Consider the following 17,303-nt stretch of genomic DNA (forward strand, 5'->3'; position numbering starts at 1 on the left):
TAGCCTGCCAGGCTCCTCTGTCCATGGGATTCTCCAGGCAAGAATACTGGAGTGGGTTGCCATTTCCTTCTATTAAAAAAGGCTAAATTCCTTAACTTGAGATATAAGGTTTTCTTTAAGTAACAATAATCTTTTGATTTCAACTATCTGGTCTTTGGGTTTCCCTGGTAGCTCAGATGGTAAAACATCTGCCTGCAATGCAGGACACCAAGGTTCGACCCCTGGGTTGGGAAGATCCCCTGGAGAAGGCAATGGCAACCCACTCCAGTACTCTTGCCTGGAAAATTCCATGGACAGAGGAGCCTGGTAGGCTACAGTCCATGGGGTTGCAAAGAGTCAGACACGAATGAGCGACTGCACTTGTATTCACTTGTATCTGGTCTTTAGGACTCTCCAGATGGTGCTAGTGGTAAAGAACCTGCCTGCCAATGCAGGCAGACACCATAAGAGATGTGGATATGATCCCTGGGTCAGGAAGATCCCCTGGAGGAGGGCATGGCAACCCACTCCAGTATTCTTGTCTGGAGAATTCCATGGACTTGCTGGGCTACAGTCCATGGGGTCACAAAGAGTCGGACACGACTGAAGTGACTTAGCACCCCTGGTCCTTGTTGAAAATTCCTATATATGCTGGCTTCCCCTTGCCTCTTCAGAATAGACTCTCAGAGTTATCTGAGATGCTGAGTCCTGGGCTTGAAGTCCTCAGAATGTCCACTGAATAAAGCATAATCTTTAACTTTTAGATTATGCTATATTTTCTGGTCGACATGGCCTTCTCTACCCAAGTCTTTCTCACGGTTTTCTGGAAACTGTTCCCCTCCTCCTTTCTTTCAGGCCCAGCAATGAGAACAGCTCTACCATTATTCAACCATGTTACTGCACGACTCTTTGTGGGTTCCACTTCACAAATAGTCTCTCTGTAAATAAACCCTACTGGAATTATCCTAAATTGCGAGTGCCATCTGTTTTCTACTGGGACTGGGACTGATACAGACTTAATAGCCATGCTTATGTGCACAAAAGAGAAACAAAACAAAGTATTGAGGTAGGGTCCTGTAAATGATGCTTTCCTGGCTCCTATCTAAAGCCTGTAGAGGCATGAGTACTGTTTTCTATGGAGCTAATGGAAGAGTCAAGAAACATAAAAATTATGTTGGGCCCTGGGAATATAATAAATAATGAACAGAATTACTCTTCCCCTTGGACGATGGGTTGTTTTTACCAGGACTAGGTGGTAGACCCCAGTCATTACCTGCCAGCTGAATAGCATTCACAGGGCTGCCGAAAAGCACTTCCCTCACACAACAGTTCTTTAAGCCCTCTTGCTTACCTCATTCATTCTCACCTCCACATTTGGAAGCTGAAAGGGGACATTATTTTAGTGCAGGAGAGTGAATTATGTTTCAAGTGACCTCCATGCTTCCTGGTTTCAGAGTATTTTTTTCTTACTGTTTTTTGTTTTTTTTAAATCCCTTTCCCTGAACTTCATTCAGAGTTTTTGTTTTGTTTTTCTTACTGTTTTCTTCTCTTTTTTTTCACTTTTTCCTAAAGAAAAAAGGCAGTTTCATTGATTCTTATCTACTCCTCACTGCATAGGTTTCTTATTTTCTCATGCTTTGATATCCTATTAAATAACAAAGACTTTTGTTCCTCTTAGTCATAGTTTAGGCAAATGAAAAAACGCAACTATTTAACTGTAAAAAGGGAACAAATTATAATTAGCTACATGAAGAAATACCTCAGGATGCTACAAAATATATTTTGCAGCTACAAAGCTGTCCTCTGAAGGAAGAGCCTTATTATTTATGTACTTTAGACATGAGAGTCTCTTCATATATACACTACTATATATAAAATAGATAACTAATAAGAACTTATTGTATAGCACAGGAAACTCTACTCAGTACTCTGTAATGACCTATATGGGAAAAGAATCTAAAAAAGAGTGGATGGATGTGTAACTAATTCACTTTGCTGTACAGCAGAAACAACAACATTGTAAATCAACTATACTCCAATAAAAATTTGAAAAAAAAGTTTCTTAAACCAGAATATATTTAATACCACAAAAAGCACATCAGACAGAGGAGAGATTTTCTTAACTGAAATTACTAATTGGAAATATATAAACTGTAGTGTCTGGTAGAGACGGGAGCAGAGGGGGGCCTTTTCCCACTGGTTCTCCTACAGGGAAGGCAGTCTACATTCCATAGAAACAAGACAGGAAGGCTTAGTCTAAGGGTCTCTTATTTCCCAACTTACTGGATGCTGTAACAGGTAACAGAGAAAACACTGGATAAGAGAGGCAGTCACTTTAAGTAAGGATCTTCCCCTTCCTTAAAAAAGCACAACCCCATGTAGGGTCCTTCTCTCCAGCTGCCAGTGTAGAGGGGCCTCAGGCTTTCTGTTTCTCCTCTCTTAGCCATCAATGCAACTAAATAGGAAGTAATCTGAAGGCCCCCTAAAGGAGGCATCAAATCCTAAAGGAATTTTTTTTCTAACAGGCCTTTAAATATCATCTGGAGAAAAAAGAACTGCAGCTCTTTTGCTTATTCATTTCTAGTCCTAAAAAATACCTAGACAGCTAAAACTTCACAGTTACAACATCATACTTTAGTAGCTAAAAGCACAGCTCATAATGCATTCGCCACTACTTTACAGGAAGATTTTAATAAAAATTAAGTTACACCTTTTATATAGAAAAACACTACACAGGTTCCACTGTGCTTACTAGTGAATATATAAATACACGTATTTCATTAGAAAATCTCCCTTGACCCCACTCATTAATTTTTAAAAGCAATAATTGCTGTCTTCATGTTGATGCTATTTGGTATCTAATGCAACACTATACTTACTGTTCTAAATAGATATGCTAAAACATATACATATTTAATTTTAAGGGATAGATTAGTATTGCAAATGTCTCCAAATGTGGAAATACATCACTTAAGTAATACTTTTAAAAACTAATCATGCACAGATAATATTTTTATTAATTAATTAACAATATATTAATAACTATTGACAGTATTTCATCAAGTACATGCAGACCATAATCATATACAGTTGTGTTTTAATTCCTTTGGATCTTATGTAGATGGGAAAATATGGTAGTTAATGCATGGACATTTAAGTCAATAACATTTAGTTCTGAATCCTAGCAGCTGTGTGACCTGGTTAATTTACTTAATGTTGTAGACAGACCTCAATGTGCCCCTCATGATCTCTGATCCCTGGTATTCCTCTTTTTAATAATCCCCTTGCCTTGAGAGTAGACAAGACCTGTGACTTGCTTCTAATCTAGAATATAGCAAAGGTGCCAGAATGTCACTCTCAAGATTGTTATATTACATGACAGAGGTGATTAAGATGCCCTCCTGTGACTACAGTACATTACATAGCACACTTTTTTAGCAGACTGGATTTGCCAACAAAGGTTCATACAGTCAAAGTGGTGGTTTTTCCAGTAGCCATGCATAGATGTGAGAGTTGGACCATAAAGAAGGCTGAGTGCTGAAGAATTGCTGCTTTTGAACTATGGTGTTGGAGAAGACTCTTGAGAGTCCCTTGCTGCTGTTGCTGCTGCTAAGTCGCTTCAGTCGTGTCTGACTCTGTGCGACCCCATAGACAGCAGCCCACCAGGCTCCCCCGTCCCTGGGATTCTCCAGGCAAGAACACTGGAGTGGGTTGCCATTTCCTTCTCCAGTGCATTAAAGTGAAAAGTGAAAGTGAAATCGCTCAGTCGTGTCCGACTCCTAGCGACCCCATGGACTGCAGCCCACCAGGCCACTCCGTCCATGGGATTTTCCAGGCAAGAGTACTGGAGTGGGGTGCCATTGCCTTCTCCATGACACAAGAATATACAACCAGTCAATCCTAAAGAAAACCAGTCCTGAATATTCATTAGAAGAACTGATGCTATAGCTGAAGCTGCAATACTTTGGCCACCTTATGTGAAGAGCCAACTCACTGGAAAAGACCCTGATGCTGGGAAAGATTAAAGGCAAGAGGAGAAGAGGACAAAAGGGGATGGTTTGATGGCATCACCAACTCAATGGACATGAGTTTGAGCGAGCTCAGGGAGATGGTAGACAGGGAAGCCTGCAGTCCATGGGGCTGCAGAATCAGACACGACTGAGTGACTGAACAACAATAAAGATAAATATGTATCATTTGAAGGTGCCAAATTCATGAGGATTTGTCTCACACTTCTCTAATCCTCAGATCCATTACATGTAAAATACAAATGATAGACCCTTCCAGAGTAGCTGTGATCGTTAAATGCAATTCTGTTTGCAACACACACTCCCAGGACCTTGAGCTCATTCATGGAAAGCTCTCAAAAATCTGTAGTACCATTATTACTACCAGTATTCTAGAAAGTTAAATCTCAGAAAAGTGAATACAAGAAAAGGCCTTAGGAAGAGGTGAGAGTATTGATTACCAAAAACTTGACAAATTTAATTTTATTACTTTGAGAAACAGAAGAGATTGGTCTTGAGCACCCTCCCTTTATTCCTTCAAGCCCTCCCTACCTTTTCCCCACCTCTTTCAATTCTTAGGTACTTGATTTCTCTTGGTAGCTGTGTATGCTGAAGATCAAGGAATCTGTTTTAAGGGTAGGGATGTTTATAACAGCTTAAGGTGCATGAAAAACACAACTGCCTCTTCTGCCAAAATACAAGAATTGTCATACATTTTGCAAAAGGGGTTGAAATAAAATTACAGGGAAATTTTTATAGGACTATGAACATTTTCATAATACAGAACAATTTCAAAACAGACTACATTTTGTATAGAGAAATTTTGCCAAAAAAGCACTCATGTTTTTTTAATGTCGATCTGAACTATCTTGCTTACTACCTTGATCTCTGACACTGAGCTTTATTTATTTATTTATTACTCTCATTTTGATTTCAGATCATTTTAATTACCAATAAAAAGCAAGTACCAACACTGAATAGATTATTACTTTTGTGGATGCTTTTAAAACTGGAATAGTTAGTCACCTCATTCCAAAGGTTCTATAAACCATTTTTATAAAGGAATACTGTCATAAAAATTTTGATAGAAACCCTGTTATTAGTGGAGAAATGTGAAGCTAAGAGTCAGTAGTACTTTAAGTGTGTCAAGTATAAACCAACGTCATTAAAAATGCAAAATTGTATCCATCCCTCGATTTCATTAAAAGAAAAATCATCAGTAAGATGACAGGGTTCATTCCCATTCTGTCGGCTCAAAATTCTGAGTTAGAAGAAATTTGAATGTTAGCAGCATAGAAGCTGATGTAAAACAATTTTATACCTGTTGAATAAAGAGGATGTTTTCCAATACCACCAAACAGATGACACCAAAATTGATATCTTAACTAGTAAATTAACCAGGGATCTCAAGAACTGAGTAGACTACAGAGCCCATTCTAAGGGATGCATTTCTTATTGTCATGACAAACATCATGATGTTCTAGAGATGAAGGGAAAGATAGAAATAGGGCATTTATTTAATGGATTCTAAGAGCAATCTTTGCTTCTGAGTTTATGTAAATCCCTATACCTGTGAAGGCTTAGATATCTGAAAGCTTGTAATAAATCAAACTAACATAAATTGGTTTTTAACTAAACTAGGGAATTTGAATTTTGTCTGTTTTTTTTTTTTTATGTGAATTTCATAATCAGAGTTCCCAGCTGACTGGATAAAAAAATGACTAATAGCTCCAAACCATCCCAAAGGCCTTTTATACTTACTTTTATTTATCATATATTCTGATCTACTTACCTCCTTATCAATTGGAACGTTAAGTTCCTTAGTTATTACTGATAGCTTAGCCACAAATTAACTGCAAATATAGTCAAACTACTTAATCTCTTTGACCATTTATCTCTAGTGCTAAGTTGCTTCAGTTGTGTCCCACTCTTTGCGACCCCTGGGACTGTGGCCTACCAGGCTCCTCTGCCTGTGGGATTCCCCTGGCAAGAATACTAGAGTGGGTTGCCATTTCCTTCTCCAGGTCATCTTCCCAACCCAGGGATTGAACCTGTGTCTCTTCTGTCGCCTGCATTGGCAGATGGGTTGTTTACCACTAGGGCCACTAGAGAAAGAGAGTAAACACATTTCTTTTACCTTTTTCCTTTGATTAGGGCTCAGAAGCAATAAAACAAGTGAAAATATATTGAAAACACTAATGCAATATACACATTTAACATAAAATTATAAGTATTATTTTTACATTTCTGGTCCCAGATAGCTCACTGAGTATCGGTTTTGCTAAGTAATAAGCTGCAACTTAATATTTATTAACAGTGAGATTTTCAATGCTTCCAAGTTGTCTACACTTATCCATTCTTAATATTGAGTGTATCTGCTTACCTTTCTTAGAATGCTTATCAATTAGTTTTAATCCACTCACATTCTCTAAAATAGCCACTGATTTGTGAAGAATAGCAGTCATTTAAAGAGAAATAACCACAGAAATAAGGAAAAAAAAAACTTTGCAGGTGTAGAGAACATTAGTCTCTTTAATAGTAAAATACTCTAGCCAGATCCTGGCTGCAAAACAGGTAAGCTAAGAGGGAGGGAAAAAATAAATGTGTGTGTGTGTGTGTGTGTGTGTATCCAAATTTGTGTGTGTGTGTGTATGCAAACTTGCAAACTTTTATATAATGTATATTTTATATAAAGAGTTGTATAGGACCTTTACCCAAGCTACAAGGTTTAGCAACTGGAAGGATGGCATCAGAATAGGAAATGCAGGTGTATCAAGTTTTCCTATTTCCATCATATTTGTTCCCAAGTAACTTTGTATGAGCATACAACTTCTGCAAGGTGTAAATTTACATCAATGGGAAAAAAAAATATATCAGACAGAGCAAGAACATCATCTCCATTTCCAGCAACACACTCATTAGTCACCCAAGCAACAAGGGCAGAGCTTTGTTTGACAATATGATAAATGTTAGTATTACTTAAGATGTTGATTGTTTTTCTTTAAAATATAAAGATGTAAAATAACCCTCAATTTCAACTTTTTTTTTTTTTTCCTGCCATTTTGTGTCACTTGGTTAGTATACAACAACAGTTACTCTAGGTGGAGTGTTTAAAATTAAACGTTCTCTTGGTGTCTCTTATTTCATTCTCTCATTTGATTCATATAGAAGTGCTTTATAAGCTCTTCTTAGCCAAGCTAACTGCTTGGTTCTGCTTATTTCTATGAAGTCTTAAATTCACAACTTAATAACGTTTAAGTGCACCTAACTCACTTATATTTGGGGAAATGTGCACAATAAAAAAATCTTTATGGAGGCATATATGCATTGCAAAGTCATAATATTATTCAGGAGTAGAAGCAGAAACATTTACATAGTAGCAGATGTACTCATAACTAATTAGATTCTATTACAAGGCACACTACAGGTGAGAGATCTCTAGAAAAAGAAGGCATTTTTTGATAAGGAGGATCAATATTCACTGTTACAGAATTATTTCCTGATTTTTAGAAAAAGCCAGAGTGGTGGGGGGGGGGGGGGGGTAGGGAATACTGTTGAAAAATAAAGCATTTAAAAAATAATGACAAGAAAAAAATGTAGAGAAACATGTATACCATACAGTCATACAGCTGTGATAGAAGCCTATCAAATGCCCAGAGTGAATACGGGGATGTGGTTACACCACTCCATGGGCATGGCATTTTGGGCTGGGAACAGTACATGTGCATACTTGGTGGTAAACTGAAATATGAACCAGAGCCATATTAATTCAAAAAATGTAGAATCTGAGCAGAGGCATTTCATTCATTTAATTCAAGTCAGGCTTAAATTGTCCAGGCTCCGTAACTTCTGGTGGTCTTCAAAAGAAAACAGAGTCACAGTAATACATGTTTGATTTAACAATGACCAAAAGAACCAGAATAATCAAAGGAAATAGAGGGCTTATGTTGCCATAGATTTAGAGCTTACAGTTGTCCGTTTTCCCTACTGGTAGAATAGGTAGGTAGAATAGGGAAAAGGAGTCCAAAATGGCGGTGGCTAAAAGACAAGGAAGGTCAAAGGAAGGTCCGAGGACCAGAGTGAAGACTTAAGGCAGAACAAACATAACAAACAGCACTCCTGGCTAAGCCCAATTTGCATAGGGCAGGCCCAGGTGGAGGAAAAAACATAAAAGGAGGAGCCAAAGTGCTTTCTCACGGACTCTCTCTCCCGCGTGTGCGCGCGCTCTCTCGCTCACTCACTCTCACTCTCTTTCTCTCTCCCGTGTGTGTGTGCGCGCTCTCTCTCTCTCTCTCTCTCTCTCTCTCTCTCTCTCCCCCCCCTCCCCACGCACTCCTCCACTCTCTTCTCTTTGAGTCTTGGATTCTCTTGCTATCTTCTAAATAAAATGGAGCTGTAACACTGATTTGCCTAAGAGCTGTAGCACGGTTTGTCCAAGACCTGAGAGCTGTGATGCGCCGAGGGCTTTAATGTCCGTTGCTCCAGATCTTTGTTGTGACGAGACAAAGAACTGAGGAACATACACTCGTGTGACACGACAATTGCTAACAGTTCACCTTCTTAGTGTATACCTAGTTTAGGAAGGGATGTGTGCATGTTCAGTCACTCAGTCGTGTCAGACTCTGCGACCCCATGGACTGTAACCCACCAGGCTCCTCTGTCCATGGAATTCTCCAGGCAAGAATACTGTAGTGGGCTACCATTTTCTCCTCCAGGGTGTCTTCCTGACCCAGGGATCAAGCCTACTTCTGCGTCTTCTACATTGGTAGGTGGATTCTTTACCATGGAGGCACCTGGGAAGCAGCTTAGGCAGGGAACCTTTGGATAAATGACTTCTAGATCTTTCATTTTCTTTTATGTGACTATGGGCAGTTTGGGCTAAGTGGTTTTCATCTCAGCTGCCCATCTCAGTTTGCTAATGCAAACACACAGTTCCAATTGAGTCATGCAGATACAGTCACAACAAGGAGGAAATAGGCCTGTAGAATGGCACTAATAGCAGTAGCTTTAATTTATCTGACAATGTTATCATCACCTTCTATAGTGCTGAGCTGGGTATGTAATTTAAATAAGCTGTCTCTACAGCTTAGGAATTTATGAACTAAAACATAAATAACACACCCTTGTTCCTTTCCAAGAAGAGAAGGTAGATCTGCCCTGTGGGCTTCCCAAGTAAATCCAAGCATTAGAACTCCAAGATAAATTGGTCATTAGCTTTATTTCATTTCACTTTTTTTTCCTTTAGAAAACTCTTGCCCTCTATTATTCCATAATTTAAAGAGACTCTGGAAACCAGAAGGCTTACAGAAAGAATCCAAAAGGCAAATATCCTCAAACATTAAATAGCATGAGACAAGAAGCCAAAATGAGACTAGAAAGAAAAGTGACATATTAATGAAGTGGAAAATGATAAAAGTCTCTTTCATAAACCAAACTCCCAACCAAATAAACAAAAGAAGTAAGAGATATTTGGATGAAAAATGATAACAAAATAGTGTAAAAAAGGTCAAGAACAGAAAAGGACTCAATAGTATTAAAAAAAAAAAAAAAGCCAGTAAATAATATTAACAAATAAAACAGAGAGCTTGGGAGATTTTTAGCAAAATGGATTTCCCAAAATGGAATTATGGTCCTAGAAACTCAGCAAAAAATACCAAATTAAGACAAATATTAAATAATTCAAGCCAACACTATCTACATTATTGAAATATTTGGTTTAAACTGGACTCAATACTTTTTAACTTTACAGTTGCAATATTGAGTAGCATTAGTATAAAAGTGCTGAATAATGACATTCTGAGAGGCAAAGCAAGTTCTGCAAAGTTCCTCCCCACTTGCTGCTAAGTCACTTCAGTCGTGTCCAACTCTGTGCAACCCCATAGACGGCAGCCCACCAGTCTCCCTCATCCCTGGGATTCTCCAGGCAAGAACACTGGAGTGGGTTGCCATTTCCTTCTCCATCCTCCCCACTTGAAATGACATAAAAGGTGGTGCTTGGAGGAGGGCATGACAATCCACTCCAGTATTCTTGCCTTGGGAATCCAATGGACAGAGCAGTCTGGCAGGCTACAGTCCATGGGGTCGAAAAGAGTCAGACACGACTGAAGCAACTCAGCACACACACGCACCAAGCTTAAATGCTCTCTGTAGCTGCTTTAACTCCTCATTTCTCTTGGTGGAGCTACGGCCCCAGTCCTCCCTTCTAAGAATGTTGAAGCAACCTCTCTGCAATCCAATGTGTGGTCTAGAAATGCCTAGATCTTTAAAATAGGAGGAAAAAAATGAGTAATGACTTTTGATTTCATTATGTTTAATGCCATTCCATTGTGAGGTCATATGGTAAATAACACATTTTTCAAATTAAGTAAATGGGTGCTTAAATTTAAATGAAATGATTGATGTCACTTTAATTTCAACTTTCCAAAGATATTCAACAAATATCTGTTGAATATTTACCTTGTGTCAGCCACCAGGACAAATATTCCTTACCTAGCAGCTTAATAGGGATAACACAGGGAGTCTTAGCGATTCAGGACTAGTGTGTATTAGTTTTTCAGAAGTGCTAAATGCACTGCAATTACCTGACTATTTTTGGCCAGTGGTCAGAGGGGAAGTAGAGTCCTCATCATTATGAAGCACCTGCAGTATTGCATCAAGGCTGAAACACAAAAGGCAGGTTGGGCATGCCAAGTCAATACTGGTTTGAGCACCAGCCTCAGGGCTCAAAAAAATTCACAGTGAAATTAATTTACTCACTCCCAGCTAAATTAGCAATGATGCCAATATTTTTGTTTAATTTTCCAAGTGGAAAAATCAAAATGAAAAAATTAAAATTCAATAAAAAACATTATTAAAAGTCAGTCATTAATTAAAATATCTGAACAAATCATTTCCATGTGACATTTCTCCTGAGACCTCTCTGATATCAGAATATAAAAGACTAAAAATGAAGTAGGAAGGCATTTATGAGATGGGGAGACTGCACTAGGAGAATATATTTCTTTTCTAGATCTAGGTACATGTATAAGAGCAGAAGTGGTTCAGAAAAAGGGGACAGTCTCCTCTCAAGGGTAGCAAGGGTCACCACACTTGCACCCAGAAGTTAAATATTCCCATCCTAAATCACAGCAATTTCCTAAACTGTGAGAAGAAAGAAAGGAAGAATCAGAAAACTATAATTGTCCAAAACATGACATTACATCTCAAGCAGACCATCTATAAACTCTGTTGTATGATTATCACACAGAATCACAGCTTCATTACGTGGCTGTGTATATATCAATGTGACTCGGTGGTAAAGAACCTGTCTGCCAATGGAGGAGATGTGGGTTCAATTCCTGGGTGGGGAAGATCCCCTGAAGGAGAAAATTTGCCTGAAAAATCCTATGGAGAGAGGAGCCTGGTGGGCAACAGTCCATAAGGTCACAGGGAGTCAGACACAACTGAGCGCTGAGCACATACACACATGTCCACACATTTGGACAAAGTGTACATCAATAAGGTGAACTGTGAGGTCCATCTCATGAATAACACCCTTTCATCTTGAAGACCTTCTTATGAATAGGGGTGGGACGGGGCAAGGGTTTTAGATGTGAGGAGGGGGCACTGCAAAGACTCCCATCCCAACACTGCACCTGCAAAAAGAAGAGTGGAAAAATAATTCCAGAAAGAATGAAGAGATGGAGCCAAAGTGAAAACAATGTCCAGTTGTGGATGTGACTGGTATGGAAATAAAGTCCGATTCTGTAAAGAACAATATTGCATAGGAACCTGGAATGTTAGCTCCATGAATCAAGTTAAATTGGAAGTTGTCAAACAGGAGGTGGCAAGAGTGAACATTGACATTTTAGGAATCAGTGAACTAAAATAGACTGGAATGGGCGAATTTAATTCTGGTGACCATTATATCTACTACTGTGGGCAAGAATACCTTAGAAGAAATGGAGTAGCCCTGAGTCAACAAAAGAGTCCAAAATGCAATTGGGTGCAATTTGAAAAACAACAATGATCTCTGTCCATTTCCAAGGCAAACCATTCAATATCACAGTAATCCAAGTCTATGCCCAGATCAGTAATGCTGAGGAAGCTGAAGTTGAACAGTTCTATGAAGACCTACAAGACCTTCTAAAACTAACACCCCAAAAAGATGTTCTTTTCATCATAGAGGACTGGAATGCAAGAGTAGGCAGTCAAGAGATACCTGGGGTAACAGGTAAATTTGGCCTTGGAGTACAAAATGAAGCAGGGTAAAGGCTAAGAGAGTTTTGTCAAGAGAATGCACTAGTCATAGCAAACACCCTCTTCCAAAAACACAAGAGAAGACTCTACACATGGACATCACCAGACAGTCAATACAGAAATCAGATTAATTATATTCTTTGCAGCCAAAGATGGAAAAGCTCTATACAGTCAGCAAAAACAAGACCGGGAGCTGACTGTGGCTCAGATCATGAATTTCTTATCGGCAAATTCAGACGTAAATTAAAGAAAGTAGGGAAAACCACTAGACCATTCAGGTATGACCTAAATCAAATCCTTTACGATTATACAGTGGAAGTGAGAAATGGACGCATGGGATTAGATCTGAAAGAAGAGTGCCTGAAAAACTATGGACAGAGGTTCCTAACACTGTACAGGAGGCAGGGATCATGACCATCCCCAAGAAAAAGAAATGCAAAAAGGCAAAATAGTTGTCTCAGGAGGCCTTACAAACAGCTGAGAAAAGAAGAGAGAAAAGAAAAGAAAGAAAAATAAGTGAAGTCATTCAGTCCAGTCTGACTCCTTGTAACCCCATGGACTGTAGTCTACCAGGGTCCTCTGTCCATGGGATTTTCCAGGCAAGAGTACTGGAGTGGGTTGCCATTTCCTTCTCCAGGGGATCTCTCCAACACAGAGATCAAACCTGGGTCTCCCGCATTGCAGGCAGATGCTTTACCATCTGAGCCAACAGGGAAACCCAACCAGGGAAAAGAAGAGAAGCGAAAGGCAAAGGAGAAAAAGAAAGATATATCCATCTGAATGCAGAGTTTCAAAGAATAGCAAGGAGAGATAAGAAAGCCTTCCTCAGTGATTAATGCAAAGAAACAGAGGAAAACAACAGAATGGGAAAGACTAGAGATCTCTTTAAGAAAATTCAAGATACCAAGGACTATTTCATGCAAAGATGGGCACAATAAAGGACAGAAATGGTATGACCTAAGAGAAGCAGAAGATATTAAGAAGAGGTGGCAAGAATACACAGAAGAACTATACAAAAAAGATCTTCATGACCCAGATAACCATGATGGTGTGATCACTCACCTAGAGCCAGACATCCTGGAATGCGAAGTCAAGTGCGCCTTATGAGGCATCACTACGAACAAGGCTAGTGGAGGTGATGGAATTCCAGTGGAGCTATTTCAAATCCTAAAAGATGATGTGTGAAAGTGCTGCCCTCAGTTTGCCAGCAAATTTAGAAAACTCAGCAGTGGCCACAGGATTGGAAAAGGTCAGTTTTCATCCCAATCCCAAAGAAAGGCAATGCCAAAGAATGTTCAAACTACCACACAATTGCCCTCATCTCACAGGTCAGCAAATTAATGCTCAAGATTCTCCAAGTCAGGCTTCAACAGTATGTGAACTGTGAACCTCCAGATGTTGAAGCTGGATTTAGACAAGGCAGAGGAACCAGAGATCAATTGCCTGATCCATTGGATCATCGAAAAAGCAAGAGAATTCCAGGAGAATATCTACTTCTGCTTCACTGACTACACCAAAGTCTTTGACTGTGTGGATCACAATAAACTGTAGAAAATTCTTCAAGAGTTGAGAACACCAGACCACCTGACCTGCCTCTTGAGAAATCTGTATTCAGGTCAGGAAGCAACAGTTAAAACCGTTCATGCAACAACAGACTGGTTCCAAATCGGGAAAGGAGTACGTCAAGGCCTTATATTGTCACCCTGCTTATTTAACTTATATGCAGAGTACATCATGAGAAACACTGGGCTGGATGAAGCACAAGCTGGAATCAAGATTGCCAGGAGAAATATCAACAACCTCAGATATGCAGATGACATCATCTTTACGGCAGAAAGTGAAGAGGAACTAAAGAGCCTCTTGATGAAAGTGAAAGAGGAAAGTGAAAAAGTTGGCTTAAAACTCAACATTCAGATAAAAAGATCATGGCATCTGGTCCCATCACTTCATGGCAAATAGATGGGGAAACCGTGGAAACAGAGAAAGACATTATTTTGGGGGGGGCTCCAAAATTACTGCAGATGGTGATTGCAGCCATGAAATTGAACGATGCTTACTCCTTGGAAGAAAAACTATGACCAACCTAGACAGCATATTAAAAAGGAGAACCATTACTTTGCCAACAAAGGTCTGTCTAGTCAAAGCCATTATTTTTCCAGCAGTTATGTATGGATGTGAGAGTTGGACTATAAAGAAAGCTGAGCACTTAAGAATTGATGCTTTTGAACTGTGGGGTTGGAGAAGACTCTTCAGAGTCCCTTGGACTGCAAGGAGATCTAACCAGTCAATGCTAAAGAAAATCAGTCCTGAATATTCATTGGGAGAACTGATGCTGAAGCTGAAGCTCCAACACTTTGGCCACCTGATGCAAAGAGCTGACTCATTTGAAAAGACCCTGATGCTGGGAAAGATTGAAGGCAGGAGGAGAAGGGGACGACAGAGGATGAGATGGTTAGATGGCATCACTGACTCCATGGACATATATTTGAGCAAGCTCAGGGAGTTGGTGATGTACAGGGAAGCCTGGTGTGTTGCAGTCCATGGGGTCACAAAGAGTCGGACACAAATGATCAACTGAACTGACAGCATCTTCCTTTCAGCTACTTCCATTTTTACATTGTTTAAGCAGAATCTTTTTCTTCTGGAATATTTTACTTTTGAGGAATAATCATTCACCAATCATCTATGGACCCAAATCCAGTTAATTCTGGAGCCCCAGTACCAGTCACCTGCCCTGCCTTCTAATTCTATTTGGACACAGATGATCATGGAAACACTCAAATTCAGGATGTAGAAAGCCCTTTGTGTATTCTCTTTTTTTCACCATTACAATGGACAACTGCAAGTCTGGGATATAAGGAAAGGCAGGAATGTCATTCTTAATACGAGTCTGACAACACATTAATCTCAAGTAACATAGCTCCAGGGTGGCCAACCAGAAGTGGGAGATGATTGTTTAAAATATCCCCAGTGAACAATTTGAAGCAAGAGTCCTCCGTTCTATAGCCACAGATGGAGCAGAGCAAAGCCTTCTCTGTCTTAAGGATTCCCCCTGTCAACTTCAGTGAACACCTCCTCCCAAGGGCTGTTCTGTGGGGAGAGAGTTAATTCATGCACTTCACAGCCAGCTCAGTGCAGGGAGCTGGAGGCTACCGCTTTGGGGAAGCTAATGTTTACAGCTCAGCCTTGCCAGCACCAATGAGGAACACAGAGCAGATGTTATTTTCCTGGTGTTTTTACACTCCTCTGGATTTCTTGCTTCTCTTCCAAATTTCCACTACATTTGGCTCTTTATCAGTTACTGCTACATACACTGTCTGGTCATCAAGATTGTTACAGCGATAGCCCTTTATTTATAATGAGTTAAAATAAACTAACTTGGATCCATTGCCAGCATGAGACATTAATTGCGACAGAAACTTTGACATCACAGAAAAGAGCTCTTTCTCAACATACCTTTTTTTTTTTTTCCATTTTCTCCTCAGAGAATAAGAGCATCTCATACACAGGGATAAAAGAAACATTCGTGAATCACTTTCCAAAGGAGGAGAAAAAAGAAAGATGACATAAAAGGGATGCTATTTTTCATGTTGCCTGTTGAACTGTCTTTGTAAGTTAGGTCCTTAGGAAGAAAGATCTACTTCGTTATAGTAGCTTAGCACTAAATGGTCCTCTAAGAGAGGAAGTCATACTACTACCATAGCAAATAACTTAAAACCAAAGAGTAATTGAGACACAAAGAGAATCTTCTGGATCAGCTTTTCCATCTTCTTGCAAAGGCATAAGAATATTATATTTCACTGAAAATATAAAACATAGGCCATTTTTCAGTATTAATAATGCATGAAAATATTTTACAAAGATTTATTATACAGCCACAAAACACTCTTTGAAGTGGAAAATTTTGTAAGAAAAAAGGAAAAATAGTAATCACTCTATCTGAATATAATATCAAGAATTGTCATTTATAAAACTCACATTTTTGATCCCCCTACCCTCACCACCATGGACTCACACATCACTTCTTTATTTTCAGCTATGGTTTAAAAATAAACAAACCAAGAATTTTATGCTTGAATAATTTCAAATATTCCTGAACTCAACATCGTCAGAGAAGTTGTACAAAAAAATCAAGCCATGGTCACTACTATCTAACCAGAATATGTTTATTCTCTTAAATGTAATACAGAAATAAAGGTTATTCTTCTTTTAAGATACTCAATACACTCTAAAAATGAAAAAAATCTGTTGTAGGAAACAGACTATTATCACCATAATCAGAGTTATTTCCTATGGGCTTAGATACAATAAACCATAGAAAGAAAATTATTGTGAGACGTGAGGCTGTGGAACTTGGGTGATAAGTTGTTTTGTTGAACAGCCTACTCTCTGTGTGGAGAAAAGGGACTCCTCCTACACTGCTGGTGAGAATGCAAATTGGTATAGCCACGATGGAAAATAGTATGAAGGTTCCTTAAGAAACGAAAAATAGTTACCATATGATCCTGCAATCCCATTCCTGGGCGTATATCCAGAGAAAACTCTAATTTGAAAAGATATATGCACCCCAATGTTCAAATACTCCTTGGAAGAAAAGTTATGACCAAACTATACAGCATATTAAAAAGCAGAGACATTACTTTGCCAACAAAGGTCCGTCTAGTCAAGGCTATGGTTTTTCCAGTAGTCATGAATGGATGTGAGAGTTGGACTACAAAGAAAGCTGAGTGCTGAAGAATTGATGCTTTTGAACCGTGGTGTTGGAGAAGACTCTTGAGAGTCCCTTGGACTGCAAGGAGATCCAACCAGTCCATCATAAAGGAAATCAGTCCTGAATATTCACTGGAAGGACTGATGATGAAGCTGAAACTCCAATACTCTGTCCACCTGATGCGAAGAACTGACTCATCTGAAAAGACCCTGATCCTGGGAAAGATCGAAGGCAGGAAGAGAAGGGGACGACAGAGGATGAGATGGTTGGATGGCATCACCAACTCAATGGACATGAGTTTGAGTTAATTCCAGGAGTTGGTGATGGACAGGGAGGCCTGGTGTGCTGCAGTCCATAGGGTCGCAAAA

General features: G+C 39.3%; 1 protein-coding gene across 6 annotated transcripts in view; it reads right to left on the reverse strand.

The window, feature by feature from the left end:
• Positions 1-17,303, reverse strand: part of INPP4B (inositol polyphosphate-4-phosphatase type II B) — a 458,048-nt gene that overhangs the window by 325,711 nt on the left and 115,034 nt on the right. The window contains exon 2 of one of the 6 annotated variants that reach the window (XM_025267089.3): positions 10,568-10,644. The exons of the other annotated variants lie outside the window; for them this stretch is intronic. The gene's annotated coding sequence lies outside the window, so the exon portion shown is untranslated. The remainder of the gene's footprint in view (positions 1-10,567; positions 10,645-17,303) is intronic. 6 annotated transcript variants of the gene reach the window in all.

The sequence above is a fragment of the Bubalus bubalis genome, chromosome 17, assembly GCF_019923935.1.
Source record: "Bubalus bubalis isolate 160015118507 breed Murrah chromosome 17, NDDB_SH_1, whole genome shotgun sequence".
NCBI classification, from domain to species: Eukaryota; Metazoa; Chordata; class Mammalia; order Artiodactyla; family Bovidae; genus Bubalus; species Bubalus bubalis.